Genomic DNA, 19,837 nt, shown 5'->3' with positions numbered 1-19,837 from the left:
AATTGTCGTAATTGTCATAACATTTCGTACCATTAGGGACCGATGCCCTAGATGTTAGGCCCTTTAAATAACAAGCATCATCATCATCATCATCATCATCCATCGGAAAATGAAAACAAACTTCATAATTAACAAATAAAATGAAGGGGGACGAAATTACGAACATTATCTGATTTATTATAATGGCCGCTACACTAACTTAAGCCAACCACCTCACTGTAGGGATTACACGCCACAAACTACACCACAGACTGAAATGCAGTCCAGCATTGCATACACATATCAGTGTTCACTCTAGGAATAACAGGCTCTTAATTTGAATATTGCACCAGCTCGGGTCGACATGAGAAATGAATCCTCGCTGTACAACGTGGTGCACACAACCTACTCTCACAACAAGACAACGGAATAAGGCTACGCGTGTGTGCGCGGCTAAACATTAGGTACGAACCGTGCAAACTGGAAATCCTTAGAGGGACGAAATTAGGTACAGGGATGGAATTTGGACTTCCCCTTCTTTAGCTTATTTAATGCTTACTTTCTTGTCACAGGTCTTATTGAGTATCATGGCATTATAATATATGTATTTACGCGAATAAAACCCGCACATTTAAAAAACATTGAATCACCAAATTGCGGTGCGGGTTTTATTTGCGTCAATGTTGGCATTTTTTTTCAAAATCAGCCTTCCTAAAGTTAGGGTGCGGGGATTATTCGGTGGCGGGGATTATTCGCGTAAGGTAGATTATGACTGAATTGAATGAGTGGATGACTGCATGAATTGGTAAATGGATGGTTTCATGGTTGAAACGTAATGGACTGCATTGAGCATTTCATTATGAGTAAGATCCTGGCTGCCTAAATGAATGAATAAATGTACTGGATTCCAAGGCCTCTCTCCCAGTCGCAGATAACCACCAACTGGGGAGAAAATTTCGTGAATGCATGAATGAAGGAATGCTCTAATTCAGCTCACAATGCAGCAGGTACCGGATGCTTATCCATGCATCGCTCTTTAACGTCAGTGGAATATTGGAGCAGAAGACCTACCACAATGGTCACCGTGATACCGGGCACAGCGAGTCATCAGGGCGCGTGAAGCTGCTAACTGAACAATGGAGGACTGGCGACATGTCGCTTAGTCCGATGAGTCACTGTTCCAGTTGTTTTGAGGTGATTTTATGGTTCATATATGGTGCAGGCCTCTTGGAGCTATTGACCCCAGTACAATGCACCGTGCCATGGGGCACAAGCTGTCCAGAAGTGTTTCGAGAAGTGTTCTGGAGAGTTTCGACGATTGATGTAGCCACCTCGTTCGCCTGATATTAACCCTAGGACCTTTTTAATGGGCGCACCACCCTGCCGTTTTTACAGACCACTCGGCTAACATAACCTAGACTGCTACTTACATAATATTAATACATATTTGATTCATTGGGTGCTCCAAATTAAAATGTAAATACTGCAGATCTCTTTATTTAGATGATAAATCATCATTCTTGTCAGTATAAATGCACCAATTACATCGGAGTTTAAATGTTTAGCTAGACTATCACCTAGTGTCGTGCGCGAGCACTCGATCGGTGGTCAAGGTAGTGAGCCGCGATGTTACGTGATTATGAAGGAGTAGTAGAGCACTAGAAATTCAAAATAATCTGTTATATCTTTTTCGTGGTAGTAACACTAAAATAATTCAGTTTTGCGGTTAATGATTACCCGTCTGAAAACTGAAATAAACTGATATGTTATCATTTTCATTTCTTACGTAGTATTCGTGAGGAAAGCAACGGGAAACTACCTCACTCCTCATTTCCCTAGGCCATCTATGACAGTTGAGGATCCCACCAGCGGCATCGCTGACGGACTGAACATACATACATACGTAGTATTCCCCCATCCGGCTACATATTCCTGCCGCCCGACTGACGAAAGTTTCTGGGGAGAACACTGGACCCCTGTTATCAATAAGGCACCATACAGGCTGGTGGTAGTTTCATAATGTTGTGGAGATTCTGATCCACCTGATCTGATTATTGACCAGTGACAGCTTTTTTTGAACTGCTTGATGTCCACTTGTAGACCTTTATGGACTCCATGTTGTATCCTTACAACGATAAGATATTCCAGCAGGATAATGAACCATATCATCAGGCCGAAGTCGTCTAGAATTGGTTCATGGAGCATTCTGGAGAGTTTCAGTGACTGATGTAGCCCCCTCATTTGCCTGATATGAATCCTATCGAACATTTATGGAACTTGATAATGAGGTCCGTTCATACCTAAGACTCTGCACCTAGAAATAGCAGAAAGCTGTAGATAGCTACCAAAGCGGTATAGGTCAGAATCTCTTCCACTTGTGGAATCGATGCCATGAAGAGTTGCTGCACTTGGTCGAGCTACAGGAGACCCGACACGATACTAGAATCCTATCCCATGACTTTCGGCATGTCATTGTACAGGGCGGCCCAAAATTCCGTTAACATTTGACAAGGCAATAAAACCTACAACCTGTTTTCCAGTCATTGACCGGATCGGGGATGTAATGAATGAATCATATATAATAAGGTATTAGCACGATGGGATCGCCACTCCCAAAGTGATTTAGTAATGACTGATACATGCGATGAAATGATATTGGAGAGTGTTGTTGGAATAAAAGATGACAGGGAAAACCGGAGTACCCGGAGAAAAACCTTTCCCACCTCCGATTTGTCCAGCACAAATCTCAGATCGAGTGACCGGGGTTTGAACCACGGTGAGAGGCCGACGTTGACGAGGCAATACTTCACCGAATATTGGAGGTAGAGAGGTAATAATTGACACACGTGATTGGCATGACATGGGGTTTTATTGACACCAACAACAAGTACACAAACAGGCCAACAGATGGCGCTGGACAGCAACACGTCAGGGATGCTGCATGAGGCCCGTGAACTGTATAAAAGGAGCTGTCGTGAGAGAGGGCGTCCGATGCGCCTGCAATTGCGGCATGTCAAGCTTGGCCTCCCCGCTCTCCCGACCTCAGTCCGTATAATTACTGGTTGGGGTGAGGGGTTACCTGAAGTCGCAAGTCTACCGCCATCGTCCCACCTCACGGCAATTTCTCAGCACACCTACGGATATGTTGTTCAGCGCTGTTCACAAGATTGTCCCTCGACCACAGGTATTGTTTATGAGCAAAGCTCGAATTTTTATGCAGTAACAGGTTAGACTCAAACTAATTTTGTTAGTAGGAAGTGTCGGCCACCCGCTCTTCCATAATGTAGCAAGAGTAACATAAATTATAGGGGTTCTGATAAGCAGTACCCCTAATATTTATGAAAATTTCATGGCATAATCGTTGTGAAGGTAGACTATACTTGCTACTCGCTTCAGTAAGTTTGCATTCAAACCTAAATGCATCAAAATCCGGGCTCTATATGACGAGTGAAGGCCGACATGTTTAGCAGGTGTTATAAAGTTCATCGTCTTTGCTAAACCTCGATTGTTGTGCTAATTATTGCTTCTGTATCGTATGAAGCGCTATATGTTGGTCATTTTGTGTACTTTATTTTGGTGTCAATAAAACACCATGTCATTCCAATTGTGTGTGTCAGTTATTACCTCTCTACTTCCAGTATTCCGTGAAGTATTGCCTAGTAAAATGGTAACGGGCTTTTGGGTCAGTCACCCTGTACAATAACATTATTTGCATAATTATTCACAGGTTCTATTGTGTATCATCAATTAATTCTACTTACACACACACGCGAATCCTCACATGTAAAACAGCTCATTCAATCTCACGTACACTCTCACACATTTTCAATCACGTAAACATCCACCTTCCCACGCGTACAGAAAAATTCACACTAATAATAAACTAAGCATCATGTACTGAAGGCTTTTTAAAAAATTTATTCTGACACCAGTAAGTGTTTGCCAGCGGACACGGAATAGCTCACACGTTCTTTGAAAGAATGATTGAATTGTTGGTTTCGTAAAAGAAATGTCAATGTACTCAGGAATATGAATTTTTCTTTCTTCTTTTTTTTCTGCCGGGAGGAAATTAAATTTTATGTTTTCATCCAAATGGTTCTACATTATTGCAACTGAGAATTTTGTAATCGTGGTAACAATTCTGTCTGTACGACAGCATTATTGATACCTCTTTAAAATGCTGAATTAAGAATAGTTTTACGTGAATGTCCGTACTGTGCGCATAGCAATGGGGCATCCTGTCTTATACAGAATTAGAATGGATGGTTTTCCGTTGTTTCCCATTTTCACACCAGACAAATGCCGGGGCTGTACCTTTAATTAAGGACACGGCCGCTTCCTTCTCACTCCTGGCCCTTTCCTGTCCCATCGTCGCCATAAGACCTATCAGTGTCGGTGCGACGTAAAGCAAAAAGCAAAAATTGGAAAGCATTTAAAAATCCCACACTCGCCTTTGACCTTGTCACTCGATAATCGTGCCGCCTCTAAAAAAAACCATGATCTCAGAGTTATGGTTGTAGCTTCCAGACTTGTTAGGTCATGGTTCGACTCGCAGTTTTGACACGAATTTAGTCCTAACTTTTTGGAGGTAATGTAAAAGCAGGTTAACTAAAAAACTAACACGAAATATTTTAAATTCGAACTTCTTTATTCTCTCAGGAGCAAATACATAATTTTACTCAGTTGCACAACTTGAAAGGGTGCAAAAGAAATACTTGAAATATTTACATTTGAAAAGAACGTCTCACTATCCACATGTGGTTTCGTACAACGAGATGCTTCCGCATTTGGAAACGAGAATTTAGAAGATCGAAGGAAGAAAAATGCGGTACTATTCATATATATGTGTGAATGTTTGTATGTATGTCTCGAATGGACTCAAAAACTACTAGAGCGTTCTGGCTGAAAATCTCACAATTTGTTCCTATTACTCCTGGGAGGGTTTAGGAAGTGGTTTGAACGAAATCTATTGGGTAGTTCGTCATAGGTGGTGAGAATAGTGGGGAAAAAATAGGGGAAGGTATGTAAACCGCATGACAAGTCTGATTAGTGGGTTGCCTAACCAACAGTAAGTGAAGATTATGATGTGTTTCTTAAAACTTACCTTATTTTTCTCCTTCTATGAACGGTATATAAAAATGAATAGTCCAAGTTCAGTCTCCATGGCATAGGGGGTGAACAAGGAGTGAAGAAAGAAAATGACAGAGTAACTTAATATCTGGAAAAATTACTGTATGGGCAAGAAATCCCTAACACACCTAAAGGAAGAGGTGCAATGTAAAAATCCGAAAAATGACCGATATTAGTAGCGATGTCATAGTCTTTAGGGTAGCTGAGATGAACTGTGCCACTCTGGATTCCGTGTGAGCCAATGTTCATTCCCAATCGGGACTGGGGTTAGAAGGGGTGAAAGGAATTTCCAAAATGACAGAGATCATGGATGCACGTGTGCATGTTCCAGAATAGCTCTCAAACAAACATGAAACTCATATGAGGCGTATAGTTTCAAACACGACCAAGTCCATCTTTTTCACGTTCTGATGTTTTGACTTCCATGGATTCCTCTTTACAAGGTGAATACAACGGGAACGAAAGTGGGTTTCAAATCCGGCCAGATCACATTTAAAATTGCAGCAAAGAATGAGTTTTCATATCAAAGTCGGCCAAGTCCCTGTTAACCCGCATGGGCCAATAATCCTGCGCTATCCAGTCACGTGTTTTCTTCCGGTAATATGGCGGCCTGGCGTTTGTTCGAGTCACATGTGGTGGTTTTGTTTGCGTGTATTTTAATAAATATTTTATGAATAATAAATATATACATAATTAATTGGTCATTTTTAATAGTATTAATATTTGCTCTGCAATAAAATGGAGGAATTTAATAAACGCCGTACCAGAAAGCGGCAACGTGATCTTTCCACCTTGAAGCGCACGAGGGAAAGACAGCTGAGATGAGTACAATCAACAACGTGTTGTTAGTGGTGATTCAATCAAGGCTCGGTGATGTGTTTCGAAGGCGCGATGGTATTGAATAGGTATAATATGAAGAATATACATTGAAGTAGCTACATGAATCCATATATTTGCAAAATATACACTATTTAAATGTTAATTAGCCTCTACAATGTTGGGTAATTTTACACAAACATAATTTTTAAAATAATAATCATATCATATCATTTTTAATCAGATTTGTTCTAAATAAAGTCAAGATGAACACAGTTGGAAAATAGGCCTAATCTAGATTTCCTTTTTCTTCAGGTATTAGGCCAAATTTTCTAATCTAAGTTTCAAAGATGGCCAAGTCCTCTTACGTAAGTTTCAAAATCGGCCAAGTCCCACAGTTAGTTTCAAACAGGATCAAGTCCAAATTTTAAATACATTTTTCAATTCATGTAATATATTTAGACTGTAAAAATTGTATGGTAATGCCTCTGCTAAGCAACATAACGATTAAAGTGTCGGAATATATATGAAGTAATGCTCTAAACGAGTTTTTTGATTCTCCTGAAAAAAACAGCTCAACGGACTTGGCCATGTTTGAAACTATACGCCTCATATGTCTTACTGTTTGGGAAAGGAAACTGTAGGGCAAGACACTCATACGGGTGGGAGTGGAAAGGGGGTGAAATATTAAAATAATAGAAAACGATGTATGTTAATAAATATATATTTTTTGCATGTGATTAAACGGTTTAGAAATATCTAACGCGGTTGAATAAACGCAGGAGAAGCCGCGTGCACATTCTAGTGTCAGATAATATTAAGTAATAATTATTTGTAATTTTACTTATATCACAAAAATGCTATTGTAATTGGGATGGAAAATCTGTAGCGTGCGATATATTAAATTAAACTAGTCCTAAATATTCTACTGTTCGACCTTTCCTCTTCATCACATAATTTTTTTATCTTTGTAATTATATTGTAAGCCTCAATACAATTAACTTTACCACGCTTCCTTTTACTTGACTGTGACGTCGTAGTTGACACATCCACTGAGAGAGTGTGACAGATTTTTGTGGTACACACTGCAGGAATTTCAACTGCCGTACGGAGTGGCGATGTGTTTGGGAGACGAGAGTGGGTTCGAATCCCAGCCTCGACTGTCCTGAGAATGGTTTCCCATTTTCACTTCCAGATAAATCACAGAACAGTTACTATTCATAGCCTACAGCAAATTACTTCCGGGACTGATGACTTTAAAGGTTAGGCCCCTTTAAACAACAATCACCTCATCACCATCACCATCATCATTATCATCATCATCATCAAGATTACTTCCACTTCCTCACCCAGTTTCATTCATCATCATTCATTTTATCTTTAGGAAGTCTATTGGGGTCAGAAAGTGTATTCTACTCTCATATGCCAATTGATGATGTCAATGTTGCCACGTGCATCTAAATGACAATCTCACGGTGCTGAAGAAGAGACATTTTATCGCAAAAGAACTCTGCATGCTAAATTCAACCTCCCGGAATCATATCTCTACCATGGTAATGCCCACAACGCCCATCATGATTATTCTTTTCCTTTTTTTGCTAGTTGCTTTACGTCGCACCGACACAGATAGGCCTTATGGCGACGATGGGATAGGGAAGGCCTAGGAGTGGGAAGGAAGCGGCCGTGGCCTTAAATAAGGTACACCCCCTGCATCTGCCTGGTGTGAAAATGGGAAACCAACGGTAAACCATCTTCAGGGCTGCCGACAGTGGGATTCGAACCCACTATCTCACGGATGCAAGCTCACAGCTGCGCGACTCTAACCGCACGGCCAACTTGCCCGGTGATTAAAATTTGTTACCCCCTGTGGGTGGGGGACGCAGACGAAGAATACACCCACGGTATCCCCTGCCTGTCTTAAGAGGCGACTAAAAGGGGCGACCAAGGCATGATCAAATTAGAACCATGAGACTACTTGTAATTAGTACCACCACGCAGGGAACACCATGAGTCGCTTTTACTTGCGTGTAGTATCACTATGTTAGGTACACAATAGGTTTCTGGTTAGTAGTAACAGAGTGCGTTGCCGGATTTTACCGTACCTGTGATTAGAACAACTATATGAGCGACACCATGGGATGAGGGAACCCATGATTCTGGCTTGCCTATGATTAGTACCCACTATATGAGGAACACCACGGGATAGTACCAGTCCCTGCGGTTACTACACTTATGTGATGAACATGATAGGTTTGCGTTGCCTGTAAATAATGTGTGGAATACCGAGAGTCTACGCTACTTTTGATTAGTACTGCAACATGACAAATAGCATGGTTCTATTTTCCTAGCGATAAGTACCATTATGAGGGGCCGATTACCTGGATTTTGGATCCGTTTCGATTACAAGCATCATCGATTCAGGATTGTGCTTTAGAAGCAGTCCCTTGGTCAGTAATACTATTGTTTAACGCAACTTCATATCCATCCATTCATTCTTCGTCCTCAAGTTTTCGAATTCTGGTCAGTGGAGGATTATAGATTTTTAATTGTCATAACATTTCGTACCATTAGGGGTCAATGACCTAGATGTTAGGCCCCTATAAACAACAAGCATCATCATCATCATCATCGCTTTGCTCTGGGCTGTGCCAAGAGATGGCTGTAAAAGTAATTGAATAAGATCAGGTATAGATGTACTGAGTAATATATCGATCTAATAAGAAGAACTGTGCCTCGGTTGTGGGTTTTAGGAACTATTTGTGGTTTGATTGCATGTGCTGACCCTGTGTTGGTGTTATCCTGTGACTACGATCTGTTATTAGTGATATTAGGGTCATACTTAGCTACATTTTTGTGCCCTAAGTGTCAGACATCTTCATTTTTTAGAATTAATCCATAGATCACACCAGTTTAGAAGGGCAATTTATTATTTTTGTCGATTATACTGCCCTAAGTGTCGGTCATTTTGCATGCTTTAAAACCATAAGCATGGAAACCATGATATTGATGGGGACTCTGCTTTTCATGTTCTGCGTTAGGCCAAATAAATAATAATAATAATAATAATAATAATAATAATAATAATAATAATAATAATAATAATAATAATAATAATAATAATAATAATAATAATAGAGTAATATTTGTTCTTCCTCATATGATTGAGGTTGCCAAACCGACAAAGAATATCATACAGAGTAAATTTAGTACCTAATCTAATTAAAATACAGAATAAAAAACAAAAATTCAATTGATAATGTATATAAAACAAAGGAGCAGCAGGTATATTACGTTAATTGACTTAATTAAGTGGGTGGAGCGTAGAGGTGATACCTCAAGGTCAATATCAAAGCTTTCAACGTTTCTATGCCCCAGTTCACAATGATATCATTTGGTGACCAGTAGTTTAGGAACGGTGCTCCTTGCACCTTCTGCCCTTACTTAGTCAGCCATTTTTAGGGCGGGCAAACTGCGTAGGGACCGAGTATCTCCCGCTAGAAGGAGATCCCCTATACCAAGTCTCCTTGAGAGTGGATGAGCAGGTATAGGTTAGGGCACTCTATTGTCCTGGGGGGCAAGAAATTGTCCCTAAATGCGGAGGAACCAAATTTTGGTCAACAGCATTAGCATGCAGAAGACAACAGGAAACCACTGCATTCAGGATCGTCAAGGATATCCCTATAAATTCACAGAACAATGCTAAATTATTTTCCGTAGTTTCTTTTCCCCCGTCGGATCTCCAAGAAGGAATCCTCTGAACGTTGCGATGCATGATTGTATGTTGCATTGTCAAGATCAGAGCTGGCTACGTGAATCGCCAGCCTACGTATGGAAACAGCGTCTTACGAAAACGAAGAAAAAGAAGAAGAAGAAGGTAATAAGAAATATAAATAATTTGTATTTTTCCGTATCAGACGCCTCACCAATTTGCTTCAATTAGGTTTATACCTAAATATCCGCGGTCTAGTTATAAAATAGCAAATCTTTTAAAAAAATAGCGGTAGGCTGTTACTATTGTAACGACCGCAGGGTTCTGAGGGTTTCCTAGACTTACTTATTATAAATAAAAGACAAATATTATGTGGATAATAAGTTTCATTCAATAGAAGTTGGTACACTTGGAATGTGGGTAATAACTCCGTGTAGTATGGGCCTGCGATATTAGAAATAAGAGACATATATTAACGAGTTCGAGAATAATATTACGAGTAAAAGTAAGACCAATAAATGAATTGCCCATTGTGCTAGGATAGTTGCTCGGTACAACATTCAAATTAAAATGATGTTTGAAAACAACCTCCAGCTGAGCGCGCGAGTTAACACAGCGCCATCTTATAACAGAGTATGCGCGTGACGTCACATATTTAGCACAAATTTTGCCTTACTTTGAAGTGCTATTTCAGACTTTCAATGTTTTTGCAACGGGTAACTTCCTCTTTTGTCTGTGAATTGAGACATTAAAAATCGTAAGTTAAATACACTCCGCCATATTCACATTAAAAGAGTCTTACATTTTTTCTTGACCGTGTCGTTCGGAGCGCGGGGCTGTGAACTTGCATCCGGTAGGTTCGAACCCCACTGTCGGCTGTCCTGAGGTTGGTTTTCCGTGGTTTCCCATTTTCACACCAGGCAAATGCTGGGTCTCTTCCTTGATTAAAGCCACGGCCGTTTACTTCACACTCCTATCCCTTTCCTATCCCATCGTCACCATAAGACATATCTGTGTCGGTACGATGTAAAAGGAAATTATATATATCCATTCCATATGCCCTTGTCGAGGAACGTAAGTCTACGTTAACACCACTCAAAGTAGTCTACGATCATCCAGTTCATTTGCCTCATTGACTTTGGTTCATGGCCAAGTGGGTTAAGTTTCCGTCGGGGGGTCGGCTTCGTATAAGTGAGGGTAAGACTCAGACTCAGCTAATGGCCTGTTGGTCACTATTGTACGGTCCTGGGTAACTGAGGTGGAGAATGAAGAGGAAGAAGGTTGACAATAAGGAATTGAACAACAACTGTTTACCTATGGGTGCAGTGATACGAGAAGGAAAGTCATGAGGCGTGTTGTAATCAGCGGACCGGTTCTCCAAGGCGCTGTTAATATAGGTGGACAAGGCTTTCGCGTGGTATATAGTTAACAGATTTTATGTTGATTGCCTTCAGTAGCTAAGGAGAGCAAATCTGCACGCGGATGTCCGGAGCGACATTCTCTCTCCCTCTCTCCTAGGTTAGTGGTTGTCCTCAAGACTCCAGCAAGGCGCTTTACTTCGTCCTTGGGTGAGGGCTCGGTGGTCATTAGTCCCAGTAGTCCAAGTTCTTTTCTTATGTCTTTCCTTCTCCTCATGACTCTTCTCCTTCAGCATCCCCTGCTGAAATACTGGCAAACTACGTAATACACAAATCAGCACAATTTTTAATTTTTTAACACTTGAACGGAAGCAAATGCAAGTGACGAATGTTCCGGAAGTAATTTTTGCTTTTACTATCATTCTTTTCTTAACTGATAATTACAGCATATTATAATGAGATAAAACAGGCGTGTCAGCAGCCAAAATGTGAAGTGGACAGCAAGGATGGCAGGTATGTTCCTACAGCAACAGTATTCTTTTGCAAATCGCACACTTCGTACAATGTTTTAAACTCATTGTTTTACAGAAATTATCGATATTTATGAAATGAGAGTGAAATTCGTCACTGCTAATGTCTATTCTCTTTCATTTGAATGCTCATTTGTCACGATCGGTTACTTGTGAGCGCAGCAAAAGGGATCTATACTACATAAAACATATATATTATTATTATTATTATTATTATTATTATTATTATTATTATTCATCGATACTGTTAGAGCAGTAGCAGTAATCAGGTGTGATCCCCTGTAGAGTTATCCTTATCCCAATCCCCATTTCGTAATGTTTTTTCGCCTTCATTCATAACATGAAACTGAAACTTTCGTCAGTGTGAGAAATTTCTGGAATTGAACATTCAATGGAATTTTTTTTTTTATAATTTGCTTTACGTCGCACCAACAGTGATAGGTTTTATAGCGACGCTGGGACAGGAAAGGGCTAGGAGTGGGAAGGTAGCGACCGTACCTTAATTCTGGCACAGCCCTAGCTAGCATTTGCATTTGAAAATGGGAAACTACGGAATACCATCCTCAGGACTACCAAGAGTGGAGTTTGAATCAACTGTCTTCCAAATATGGATACTGCCGCACTTAAGCGACTGCAGCTAAATAAAGAAATAAATAAATCACCACTGACCTGCATACACAGCAGTGACCCTATCTGTTGCTTCCCTAGATATTTCTTAAATAATTGCAAAGAATTCGTAAATTCCCTTGGTAAATTATTCCTTCCCCTTCTTATAAACGAATCTTTGCCCCAATTTGTTCTTTTGAATTCCAACTTCATCTTCATATTGTGATCTTCCCACTTTTAAAACCACCACTCAATCTTATTCATCTACCAATGTCATTCCACACAGTCTCTCCACTGACAGCTCAGAACATACCACATAGTCGAGCAGCTCGTCTTCTTTCTACCAAGTCTTCCGAGCCCAAATTTTGCAAAATTTTGTTAACCCTACGCTGCTTTTCTTTGGTGGGTTTTTCAGTTATCAGTTTGTTATGAATTTCGTATTATTATTATTGAGTATATGATTACAGATCATTTTTTGAAAGTGAGTTTAAAAAAATTGCTTAGTTCAGAATGTAAGGAAGGGACGACGCTTAGAAAGTTGCGGGCCGAAGTTCTCAGTGCCGTCGCTGTATCCTTGAGGCATACATCCACGTTCAGACGAACAATGCCAGTATCACTCCAACAAGGTCTACGCACCAGCCAGCACATTGCTACAAGCGTCCTTGCTTAACAACACAATTGTCACGGTAAACAATGTCTTCCTCTTAGCGTATGAAAAGATATAGGACAAATGGAGCAACTTTCACTGCATTTCTGAAGGTCCAAAGCGAGGCATCTGTTCTCTAAACATATAGACCCTATTTAATGTTGTAACATTAAAATAACAACATATTTTAATTTTTTTTTTAAATATTGCAGTTGCAACTATAAACCACTAAAGCCTATATTTAACTATCAATCACAAGATATGTCAACATTTAATTAATTTCTAATATTAAAAATACTTCTTAGCAATCAAAGTACGGATCCCCATACTACGGGAAACGTAAAATTAAACAATTTCCTCAAATATGCCGAAATTTGAAGAGCTAAAGGGACCCGGAAAGGTTTACAATTGTAATTCTTGGATAGCTCCATCAAACTAAAAAAAGCTAATTTCGAAAATCATTTCCGGAAAAAGAGCCTAACATTGCTAGTTCCATTACTTGTTTTCTTTTTTAATCAAATCATACCCAAATTGACTTATTTACATAATTATTTCTGTAATGTGCTACTTGGTTCAATAACGTCAGGCTTTTTGATTTTCTGAAAAATGTCCATACCGAATGTAGTTATAAAGGCTTAAGTGAAACTCTGCATTCACTCTCATTAGCGCTCGTAGTGGTGCGTATGTGTAACAATGCATTGACTCAGATTAGCGCTCGAAGTGGTGCGTATGTGAAATAATGCATTAACTCACATTAGTACTCGTAGTGGTGCGTATGTGAAACTGCACTGACTCCCATCAGCGCTCGTAGTGGTGCGTATGTGAAACTGCACTGACTCACATTAGCGCTCGTAGTGGTGTGTATGTGAAACAATGCATTAACTCACATTAGCGCTCGTAGTGGTGCGTATGTGAAACTCTGCATTGACTCACATTAGCGCTCGTAGTGGTGTGTATGTGAAACAATGCATTAACTCACATTAGCGCTCGTAGTGGTGTGTATGTGAAACAATGCATTGACTCACATTAGCGCTCGTAGTGGTGTGTATGTGAAACAATGCATTGACTCACATTAGCGCTCGTAGTGGTGTGTATGTGAAACAATGCATTAACTCACATTAGCGCTCGTAGTGGTGCGTATGTGAAACTCTGCATTGACTCACATTAGCGCTCGTAGTGGTGTGTATGTGAAACAATGCATTGACTCACATTAGCGCTCGTAGTGGTGCGTATGTGAAACTCTGTATTGACTCACATTAGCGCTCGTAGTGGTGTGTATGTGAAACAATGCATTGACTCACATTAGCGCTCGTAGTGGTGTGTATGTGAAACAATGCATTAACTCACATTAGCGCTCGTAGTGGTAGAAAAAGGCAAACTGCTAATCTAATCGACCGGATAACGATGATTAAGAAAAAGACTGCTATTTTTAGGAATAAATAAAGAAAATTTTTTCATACTTTTTAAATATTTTATTCACCTAAAATTCGTAGCTCATATCTCTGGGATGTTTTTCAACATTGTGTTGCTTACCTGAAAGTCTAGAACTGTGAATTTTCCTACAGTTTTAATACAGTTTGTCATCTTATTCAACAACATGACTTACTACATATGATTCACGTCTGAAGGATTCCAACAATATACAGCAGGTAGGTTAGATTCAGGAGGTCAAATGGGCTGTATCGCTATTGAGCTATTAACAACTGTAAAGCAGCCATTTGGCCGTATACAAGTTCTATTAGGCTATTGTAAAGAAACTAAAATGACTCCTCCAGGCAGAATTTCATTGTGGAAGTCCCATCTTTTGGGGCACTTTAGAATTGTGATAGCTCTCACAATGCTGATGATAGGTTTCCCTTCTGCATAATCGGTGGTGGAAACCGTCCAGCCGGGCTGAGTGGCTCAGACGGTTGAGACGCTGGCCTGCTGACCCCAGCTTGGCAGGTTCGATCCTGACTCAGTCCGGTGGTATTTGAAAGTGCTCAGATATGTCAGCCTCGTGTTTGTAGATTTACTGGCACGTAAAAGGACTCCTGTGGGACTAAATTCCGGCACCTCGGTGTCTCCGAAAAGAGTAGTTACTGGACCTTAAAGCATATAACATTATTGGATACCTATATATGACTTTTGGTAGGGTATATCATGGGAGACTACTCCTAAAAATGGGGGCTACTAGACTGGACAAGAGAGTGGTTGAATGAAATGCTAAATTTCTAGAAAATAGAACTCAGAGAATTAGAGTAGGAACGGAAGCTCATGAGATGTGAACGATATGAACTTCTCTAAGACACCTAGGGCACCGTACAGTTCCGGTTAACCGAACTAAAGGAGTGCGGCGGGGGGAGGGCAAGCCCTATCGGATAACTACATTTTCAATTAAGCCGTGAACATTTATAGGTTACAATTATATTCTTTATTCAAGTTAAAATTACATTTTTTGGATCAATGTATATTTAGTATGAATCATTCATTCAAAAACTCACTAATGTCTGTTTTTTTTTTCTTGCGTCCCTTCCAACGTTTCCGAGCAGCGATGTCTCGCCATCTTTTAATTAGAAGGAGAAAATCAGGCGACGTTGACTCACTGCATTGTTCAACAAATCTTAGAGCAACCTACAATAACAACACCGCATCTACATACACTGACTGACAGTGACAATGCAACACCAAGGAGGAGTGGTTCGAAAGGGATGAACGTTGGGGAAAAAACAGAGACGGCACGGATGAAGAATTGATGTTTATTTCAAACCGATATGCAGGTTACACAATGCGCACGGCATCGACTCACTAGGATGTAGGACCACCGCGAGCGGCGATGCACGCAGAAACACGTCGAGGTACAGAGTCAATAAGAGTGCGGATGGTGTCCTGAGGGATGGTTCTCCATTCTCTGTCAACCATTTGCCACAGTTGGTCGTCCGTACGAGGCTGGGGCAGAGTTTGCAAACGGCGTCCAATGAGATCCCACACGTGTTCGATTGGTGAGAGATCCGGAGAGTACGCTGGCCACGGAAGCATCTGTACACCTCGTAGAGCCTGTTGTGAGATGCGAGCAGTGTGTGGGCGGGCATTATCCTGCTGAAACAGAGCATTGGGCAGCCCCTGAAGGTACGGGAGTGCCACCGGCCGCAGCACATGCTGCACGTAGCGGTGGGCATTTAACGTGCCTTGAATACGCACTAGAGGTGACGTGGAATCATACGCAATAGCGCCCCAAACCATGATGCCGCGTTGTCTAGCGGTAGGGCGCTCCACAGTTACTGCCGGATTTGACCTTTCTCCACGCCGACGCCACACTCGTCTGCGGTGACTATCACTGACAGAACAGAAGCGTGACTCATCGGAGAACACGACGTTCCGCCATTCCCTCATCCAAGTCGCTCTAGCCCGGCACCATGCCAGGCGTGCACGTCTATGCTGTGGAGTCAATGGTAGTCTTCTGAGCGGACGCCGGGAGTGCAGGCCTCCTTCAACCAATCGACGGGAAATTGTTCTGGTCGATATTGGAACAGCCAGGGTGTCTTGCACATGCTGAAGAATGGCGGTTGACGTGGCGTGCGGGGCTGCCACCGCTTGGCGGCGGATGCGCCGATCCTCGCGTGCTGACGTCACTCGGGCTGCGCCTGGACCCCTCGCACGTGCCACATGTCCCTGCGCCAACCATCTTCGCCACAGGCGCTGCACCGTGGACACATCCCTATGGGTATCGGCTGCGATTTGACGAAGCAACCAACCTGCCCTTCTCAGCCCGATCACCATACCCCTCGTAAAGTCGTCTGTCTGCTGGAAATGCCTCCGTTGACGGCGGCCTGGCATTCTTAGCTATACACGTGTCCTGTGGCACACGACAGCACGTTCTACAATGACTGTCGGCTGAGAAATCACGGTACGAAGTGGGCCATTCGCCAACGCCGTGTCCCATTTATCGTTCGCTACGTGCGCAGCACAGCGGCGCATTTCACATCATGAACATACCTCAGTGACGTCAGTCTACCCTGCAATTGGCATAAAGTTGTGACCACTCCTTCTTGGTGTTGCATTTGCTCTGTCAGTCAGTGTACTATAGTTGTGTGTTGTATGTAGTATTAATGTACAGTGTACGTATAGTAGGCTACAGCTCGTACAACGATAATTTTTAATTTTCACATTAATAAAAAAGCAAGGCATGAATTACTGTAGTGTGAGATTACATCCGGGAAATAGTGGGTTCGAACCGTACTGCTCGGCAGCCTTGAAGATGTTTTCCGTGGTTTTCCATTTTCACACCAGGCAAATGCTGGGGCTGTACCTTATTTAAGGCCACGGCCGCTTCCTTCTCACTTCTAGGTCATTCCTGTCCCATCGTCGTCATAAGACCTATCTGTGTCAGTGCGACGTAAAGCAAATTCGAAAAAAAAAAATGAAGCAGCAATACAGAAAGGAGTGAGGTAAGGCTGCACTTTGTCCCCTCTCCTTTCCAATGTTTACATAGAACAGACAGTAAAGGTAGTCAAAGAGGATTTTGGAAAAGGACAGGAAATCAAAACTCTGAGATTTACCGAAAGAAGCTAATAAAATAATAACGGCGTGAAATATAGAATTAAATTTTCAAATTATTTATTTGTATGACGAATCCTCTAACGCATAAATATACGGTTCACGCTGTTTCCGACCACCCTGTATAATAAACCGGTGTTAAGTTTGTCAGCTGGGAATCGAACCGGGGCTAACCGAAGGATTAAGATGGAACCAGACCACAGTGGCGGATGCACTGAGTGGGAGGCCATATTTTTTAAAAGAACAGTTTAGTTTCCAGACTTATAAGTAGGGAAATAGGTTCTAGGCACAATAGATTGGAATCCAAACGTATGTGAAAAAGGCGCAAGTATCATCAGCCTCATTACAGTTATGTTAGGTGAGTTGCATAAATTTTAGGGGTTCTGATAGTTCCAGGTCGCTAATACTTAGGCAAATCTCACTACGGAACTGTTATGCGGGTAGAAAACACTTGCGCCTTGGTTAAATACGTTTGCACTCTAACCTATTCGTCACTTAAAAAAATCTTTCCCCGATTATCAGCTACTGGAGTTAGTAAGTTATAGCATTTTAACCAGATTATCAGAATTGGGTTTGAAACGGTGTGTATAGAAGGAAAATTACCGGAAAGAAAGTGCTCATTAGACGGTGGAACGTTTGACAATATAACATTTAGTTGTAAACACTTAAGTCAGACATAAGAATGAGACAGTTCGAACGTTTATGACTTGAGATAAGAGCGGCTGCGCGCGCGCTATATGCTGAACTTTCACTGCCTTGTGTAACGACTTTGTTTACAGAAGAGGCTGTGCTCCAAGGTGAAGACCTAGAACAGAGATTAACACACAAGGTCTCAGAGCAATAATTATAGAAAGTGCAAAATCGTGTGTTCACGTAGAGAGAGTTAAGCCCTACTGGTTGACGGACGCTTAGAGCAAGGGAGCCCAGACTACGGTCTGGAAGCCACGTCTGGCCCGCCAAGGATCAATCAATCAATCAATCAATCAATCAATCAATCAATCAATCAATCAATCAATCAATCAATCAATCAATCAATCAATCAACCAATCAATCAATCAATCAATTGTATTTAGGGTTGTCGCAATTTCAAAGAGCCTGGAAATTTATCCAATCCCTTGTTCTTCCTCCTATAAATGAATATTTGTCCCAATTTTTTTCTCTTGAATTCTTTCTTTGTCTTCGTATTGTGATCTTTCCTACTTTGAATAACTCCACCCAAGCTTATTCTTCCACGCCAACTCTCCACCGACAGCTCGAAGCATACCACATAGTCGAACAGCTCATCTCCTTACTCCCAAGTCTTCCCGGCCCAAAGTTTGCAACATTTTCGTAACACTACTCCTTTGTGGAACTTGAAAATAGGTGCGTATCCCACTGTCGGCAGCCCTGGTTTTCCGTGGTTTTCCATTTTCACACCAGGCAAATGCTGGAGCTGTACCTTAATCAAGGCCACGGCCGCTTCCTTCCCATTCCTAGGCCTTTCCTATCCCATTATCGCCATAAAACCTATCTGTGTCGGTGCGACGTAAAGCAAAACAGCAACAAAAAAGAGGTGCAGTAAATATGGTAGGAAAATTAACCTTTCGAAGACTAAATTGATGTCAGTAGCCAAGAAATCCAAGATGGTAGTATTGGAAGTGAGACTTTAATCAAGATGTAGTGAAGCTAATGCAGTGAGCTCGGAGTTGCTTATCAACAGTATTCTGTAAGAAGGAAATCAGCTCCTGAACGAAACTATCTTTACATCGCTCTGTTTTCAGACCAACTTTGCATTACGGGAGTGAAAGCTGGGTGGACTCAGGATATCTTATTCATAAGTTAGAAGTAACGGACATGAAAGTAGCGAGAATGATTGCTGGTACAAACAGGTGGGAACAATGGCAAGAGAATACTCGGAATGAGGAGATAAAGGCTAAGTTTTGAATGAACTCGATAGCTGTAACGGCTTCGGTGGTGGGGTCATGTGAGGCGAATGGAGGAGGATAGGTTTCCTAAGAGAATGATGGACTCTGTTATGGAGGGTGCTAGAAGTAGAGGGAGACGAAGACGACGATGGTAGACTCTGTTTCTAACTATTTAAAGATAAGAGGTATAGAACTAAATGAAGCTACAGCACTAGCTGCAAATAGAGGATTGTTTAGTAAATTCGCAGAGGCTTGCAGACTGAACGCTGAAAGGCATAACGGTGTATAATGATGATGTATGTATGTATGTGTATGTACTCCTTTGTCTGCTCTGTCTCCATCATACACCCCACTTCTCCTCCCTCCCCTTCTCTTCCCTGAAGCACGGTAGCAGCTTGAGCTCTGGTGTAGCAAATACGGCGAGTTCGTCAAGGAGCAGATTAACACAATGGTTAATGATTCCTATAAGAAATTGGGTTTTATAATTAGAAATTCAAGAGATTTCTCTAACACGTATGCACTCACCTTATTGTTCAATAGTATTGACCGATCAAAACTTGAGTATTCATGTATGATTTAGTCCCCATGTTATAAATCTTATCGAAATCAAGTTGAAAGAGTTC

This window comes from Anabrus simplex, chromosome 10 (genome assembly GCF_040414725.1).
Source record: "Anabrus simplex isolate iqAnaSimp1 chromosome 10, ASM4041472v1, whole genome shotgun sequence".
Taxonomy (NCBI): domain Eukaryota; kingdom Metazoa; phylum Arthropoda; class Insecta; order Orthoptera; family Tettigoniidae; genus Anabrus; species Anabrus simplex.
This window is presented reverse-complemented; position numbering follows the sequence as displayed.